This window comes from Esox lucius, chromosome 11, assembly GCF_011004845.1.
Source record: "Esox lucius isolate fEsoLuc1 chromosome 11, fEsoLuc1.pri, whole genome shotgun sequence".
Classification (NCBI taxonomy): domain Eukaryota; kingdom Metazoa; phylum Chordata; class Actinopteri; order Esociformes; family Esocidae; genus Esox; species Esox lucius.
The window spans coordinates 6,177,699-6,183,698 of NC_047579.1; the positions used below are offsets into that span (position 1 = coordinate 6,177,699).

Sequence of the window (6,000 nt, forward strand, 5' to 3'; positions counted from 1 at the left end):
TGCGTCCAGAGATTTCTCCGGATTCTCTGAATCTTAAAATGATATTATGTAACGTAGATGATGAGATCTCCCCGAACTCTGCAATTTTATGTTGAGAAACTTTATTCTAAAATGTTTACAATATTTGCCTGCACAGTCTTTCACAGCGGGGTGAACCCCTCCCCATCTTTACTCCTGAAAGGCTCAGATGGGATGCTCTTTTTATACCCAGTCATGTTACTGACCTGTTGCCAATTAACCTAATTAGTTGTGAGATGTTCCACCAGGTATATTCTTTGCATTAAACAACTTTTCCAGTCTTTTGTTGCCCCTGTCCCAGCTTTTTTAAAACATGTTGCTGATATCAAATCAAAGTGGGCATAGATATTTCAAGACAAAATCACATTTCTCTGTTTCAACATTTGATATGTTTTCTTTGTATTATTTTCTATTGAAAATAGGGTTTAAATGATTTGCATATGATTGCATCTTGTTTTTCTTTATGTTTTAGATAAGATTTGATTCAACTTTATTGTCATTCAACCAGGCTTGGAATTTCATCATTTTAGGGGCAAGGTCATTTGGCCTTCGGTATCACAAAAATGTTTAGTACAAGGGTCACATGCCAGGGCACAAAGGCCATTGAGTGAAATAAGAGGATTTGGAGCTTACAAATAAATCACTTGAATTGTTGATAAGAAAAAAACATGCATGACATAAAAACATATGCATTATTCACTTTTTAATATCATATTTTGAATAATAACTTATTATAACTGATGTTTTTCCACATAAAAAGTTTAAATATATTTTAATCTTTTAAATTACATCTACTCCTCCCTCATAATTTGAAAAGTTTCTGTAATCTGTTTCCTTTCAAGTTTTAGTTGGGTGCGTTCATATTACGTTCTTGGAGCTTTAAAAAAGCGTTCAGGTATATTCTCTGGTATTCTCCCACATGGTGGTCGGAACTTTTCCACCTCCCAGTTGCTCATGAACGCACCTTCCAAAACAGGGAGGTTTGATTCATGCAAGCACTAAATAAGTCCGATATCTATCAATAACAAGCTTGCTTGCTTACCTGCATGTAGTCCGTTCTTGTGGTTGTTTTCATTTGCGAAGTACAAACAAACTTACGAACAAACTGCTGAGATATTGACAGCAGTGGGACAAACGCCATGGTGGCTGTAGGGCGTACAATGATTTTCGGGTCAGCACGGCCAGAGCGAAGGCCATCGTGAAATTCCTACGGTGCATTCTAAACTACAGAATAGAACAGCGAAATGCAGTTAGCATCTAATCAGAAGTGCAAATAGAAGAGGGTAGGAAATTTACAAGTATTAAGTAAAGTGTATGTTACAAGTGGAATGTATAGATGTGCAATGAAGGCAAATACAGTGCAACATGGCAATTGTAAATGAGCAATGAAGGCAAATAGGGTAGAGCATAAAAATTACAAGTTATAAGTATTAAAAAAGTATTAAATTAAAAGTATTAAGTATATGTATGTGCATGTGGGAATGACAATTTGTGCGATGAGGCAAAGTTCAAATGGCAATTCTGACTTTTACACAGCGTCCCAGGTTTAAATTAAATATTACACAGTGAGAAGTTTGACTACATTTGAGAGGAAATTAAGAAGTGCAGCTCTGTTTCCACCTCATCTTATTATGTCCATACATTACACTTGTTGATATTGAATCAGGAGACAGAAAAAGAGAAATTAAGATAGAAGACTACATCAAGTCTGAAGACATAAACCTCCACATAAAGAAGTGATAGCAGCAATAAAACCAGTAAACATAGGCAAGTTTACACTTCTATGGAAGGAGTAAGCTCCCTTCCTGACATTCTCGATTCCTGATACGAATCCGGAGGGCAGAGGAAAGAATCTTGGATCATGGACAATATCTATCTGTGGACATTCCTGAGTCCATGGCTACTGCCCAAATATCATTCTATTACCAACAGTATATTGCACTTTTGACCAGGGCCTAGGGATGTCTGGTCAGAAGAATTGCACTAACTAGGGACCAGGGTGTCATTTGAGATGCATAGCTCATATGATTTTCATATTGGAACCAGAAGTCATGTGAAACCCTGGGGACTCAGTGATATGTCATGACTGGTATTAAAAGTAAGGCAGGCAGCTGCTCTTACTCTTCTTGCTTTCTATTTGGCTCCTTGCCAAGTCAGCCCCTTGCCTCAAAGCCTCTACCATTCAAATAAGTAGTGAACATTATTGACCCCTTCCAATGAATCTGCAACACTGCCAGTTTTACGCAGTTTCACAAATGTGTAGTGTGCCTAGTTAAATAACGTGTGCATTTGTTGGTCTGATTTTAAGTATTGACCTGAAGTGGTAGCTTACAATACCAGCTGTTTAACTGTTTTTGAGGTCTATATCTTGTAAAATGGGAATTGGTCAATTGAAAATACATGCTTCATTTTCTTTTAAGTGGATTATTCAAATTGAGTCAGTTCAATTCAAGTCAGTGGGATTATTGATCCCCTCGCCACTCCATCACCCTTTGAGTTTCATCTGCAACACGTGACAAAGGATGGCCCTCCCACGTCCAGACAAGTTGGAAGGGATAAGGACATGATTTACCAATAACACGATTCATTCTACTGATTTCTCCACCTAGTCTCCTCTTATTTTATTGCCTGTCTTGTGGGAGTGACCCAATTTTCTATCCACCGTCCATTATAATATTAGAGATCTTTCTAGAGTGTAATATCAATGTAAGGGATATTATATTAAGGTGATATCATATTAAGGTAAGATCATATTAAGGTGTTACTACCCTGGGATCCTACATAAATGCACACTCCTAAAACCTGTTTAATTAAATAACGGTGGGTTGGCTAAAGCACATACAGAATAGTGGTGCTTCAACATGGGCAAATTGCCTTTTCATAAAAAAAAAATGCATTGTCAGTATCCCAGTGAGCAAACCCAGTTTAAATGACATCCGAACACTCAGTTTTGCCCATTGGAATCACACCCATCCTCCAAGGATTTAAATGCAAATGTGTTTATATACAGTGCACACAACACACAAATAAACAGTGAAGAATGAATTTTTAATTTTTATTAAACTAACTAACTAACTTTTTCCCACAGATAATTCAAACTGGTAGTGATTCAGCAACAAACAGCAGCACATGAGTAGACAATGGCCATGATAAGTCAGCAAGACAAAGCTAACAGATACAGCAATTATAAAAATAGCATGATTTCAAAACGTATTACAGTATTGAGCACAAGTAGAGGGAAAACCATCAGTGTCAGTGACATGAACTAATACAAGTTAAAAACTTAGACAACAACTTAGGTTTCATCTTCCACTAATAGGGTCCCTTTCCAGTGCGCAGTTTAAGTCCTCAATTAAAATGCACTTTTAATGGAGGCTCTCAAAGTGACAATGTTTTTTTTAAATAGAACAAAGCATAATCTGTGTCGGGAAAGTGGCCCAAAATGTTTAGTCTCGACATGTCATTTATTTTTACTCTACAGGGACTTGGACGGGAGACATTTTACATATCCCTTTCTGCAGTACCAAGGACAGTCACATTAAATGGATGATCAAGTAAATGGAACAAGTAGAGTTAATTGACCTGGTATCTGATCTGTTGGAAAGAAGATAGCACAAACCGATCGGAAACCAGGCTAAAAGTGGATCTGGACAGAGGCAAACTACAGTGTAGTCTGATCACAGCCAGTCAAGACAGCCGGTCCCCAAATCAACTTGAGGCATATTGTCCACTCTTTGCCATGCCAAACTTGGAGATAACATGTCTTTAGAGCTGGGCCTTGAGATGACCAGAGGAGCTGTAATTCTTCTCTAATTATCTTCAATTCCCAGACGTTCTCATCCTCTCATTCTAACAGCATAGTTACCAGTAGCTGTGCCTCTGTAGTGAACTGTTGAGCCCTACTGGAGAAAAGTTCTACCTGAAATAAGTTTGTTACTATTGTTACATCTGTGATGGCTTTGGGACTGGCTGTAAGTCTGGTAAGTAGCTGTAGTGCAGTCTTTGGGTGCAGAGGATCTTATCTCCCCTAGACTTGAGTGAAGTTCCCTCTAGATGCTCATCTTGGGTCCGTTTTGCATTTCCTCCACTAGTGAATAACATTGGGATTGGGGCAGAGGGAAATTATCCTAGATCTGAACCTAGGAGAAACTTATTTCCAGTGCATGCATCGCCAAGACTGAACAGGAACATGGTTGTAATAACGGTTTTAGTGTTTTCTCCAGAGTATGTAGGTCATAAGCAAGACAAGACCTGCGGACAGGACTGCTATGACACATTGGTGGATGGAGAGGGCACTTTCCAGGTTGCCGATGCGTTCCTCCATGGCACTGGTGTGGAAGTAGTCATACACCCCTGCCCCGATGCTCCAAACAGCCCAAACTGCATCCACGATTAGGGGCATGGTGGTCAGTCAGAGAAGGGCTAATGCAGGGGACTGGGAGGTGTCACAGGAGTGGAATTATCCAGCCTCCGGTGTTTAGTTTACACTAGGGGCATGGTTAAAGCATTGACTGGCAGGTAGCAGCTGGGTGTCTCCACGGTGGGACTTCAGAGTCTGTCCAGGGTAACTTCTGCAATGAAACAGACATGAAAAATAGGTATAGTAATAGATGCCTGCAATGTAATTAATAAAAAAATAGAATACAAAGAATAACATAAAAAATAACTCACACGTTATATAGTATTTAATTTACTCCTATGAATCCTGAACAATTCAGGGATCCTTTCACTGAATAAACATGTGCAACAACTGTAAGCCCAAGCTTGGCAAAAAAAAGCTAACAACAATGTTAATTAGCCAACAACAATGTAACAATATTGTTGCAGTGGTGCACATAGCATTAGATTTTGAGTATATAAAGGCCAAACGGTATTCTCCAAACATTCCATAAAATCTGACCTACGGAATTACCACTTTTGACATGTAAATCAGATATAGTGAATCGGCTGAGTACATACTAAGCACAGCTAGATAGCTAGCTAGCTCGCTAGCTAACTTAGATAGCTACATTTGCTCTAACAAGTCAAGGAATTACCAAGACGACCAACCCGCACAGGTTAAAATGAGTTAAGTTTGCTTTAAACGTCGATCTATTTAGATATTTATAATTTAAGGAACATACAAAGTTTGACGTTAGAAATAAGAACCTGTCTTACTAATCCACCATCAGCTGCATCCGGTGCAGAGGTACATCAGAATCACATGGAAAGGGCGTGTCCATTATTATCAAATCATCGATAATAAACGCAGTACTTAGCGTTATTCATAGGGGTCATATATTGCTTTCAAATGACAACCAGTGTAACGTAACTTCCAATACCCATCCAACAAGTTAGCGAACGAGTTAGCAAACGTTGTATTAGCCGTGATGCTGGTACACTAGACTAGTGTGTGAACATCCCGGATGTAATATTGTCTTTATGTCATATTGTTTGACACTGTTTCCAATAAAAGTATTTATTATTTATATAGTTCGACTATATTTGTCCATCACAAACTCTATTTTGAAGCGATCAGAGTTTATGTCAAGGTTTGAATAGTGAGCTTTTTCTTACGCAGTATTACCAGGCGCGGTGGCCAAGTGGTAAGGCGTCGGTCTCGTAAACCGAAGATCGCGGGCTCGAACCCCGTCCGTGCCTCGGAAAAATGTCCATGGTGGACGTATTTTTAAACAAGAGAATTCTTAAAGTCGAGGCTGCATTTAAAATATAACGTAACAATAACCTTAAAACGCAAGATTGTGAACATTTAATTTATATGTGGATAATTGCTAAATGTTATATACAAAATAACTTTGATGCAGGAGTGGCGTTCATCCAAACCAATAACATAAATCAAAGTAACTGAATGAGGGATAGACCGAAATCTATAATCTATTACCAAACTTTTTTTTATCATATCATACCCTTCAAATGGCCACCAGCAGGCGCTTCCAACAACATTATGTAGGCTCAGGACTGCAGTCCACTAAGTCTTCTTAC

At 38.7% G+C, this 6,000-nt stretch overlaps 1 long non-coding RNA gene and 1 other non-coding gene across 2 annotated transcripts; one reads left to right on the top strand and one right to left on the bottom strand.

The window, feature by feature from the left end:
- Positions 1-3,087: 3,087 nt before the first annotated feature.
- LOC109616280 lies at positions 3,088-5,382 on the bottom strand. Its single transcript, XR_002197390.3, has 2 exons — positions 5,176-5,382; positions 3,088-4,589 (listed from the first exon to the last, which is right to left on the bottom strand). It is a non-coding gene; the product is annotated as an uncharacterized LOC109616280 (long non-coding RNA).
- Positions 5,383-5,586: 204 nt separating this feature from the next.
- Positions 5,587-5,658, top strand: trnat-cgu. Its single transcript has one exon. It is a non-coding gene; the product is annotated as a tRNA-Thr (tRNA).
- Positions 5,659-6,000: the final 342 nt, after the last annotated feature.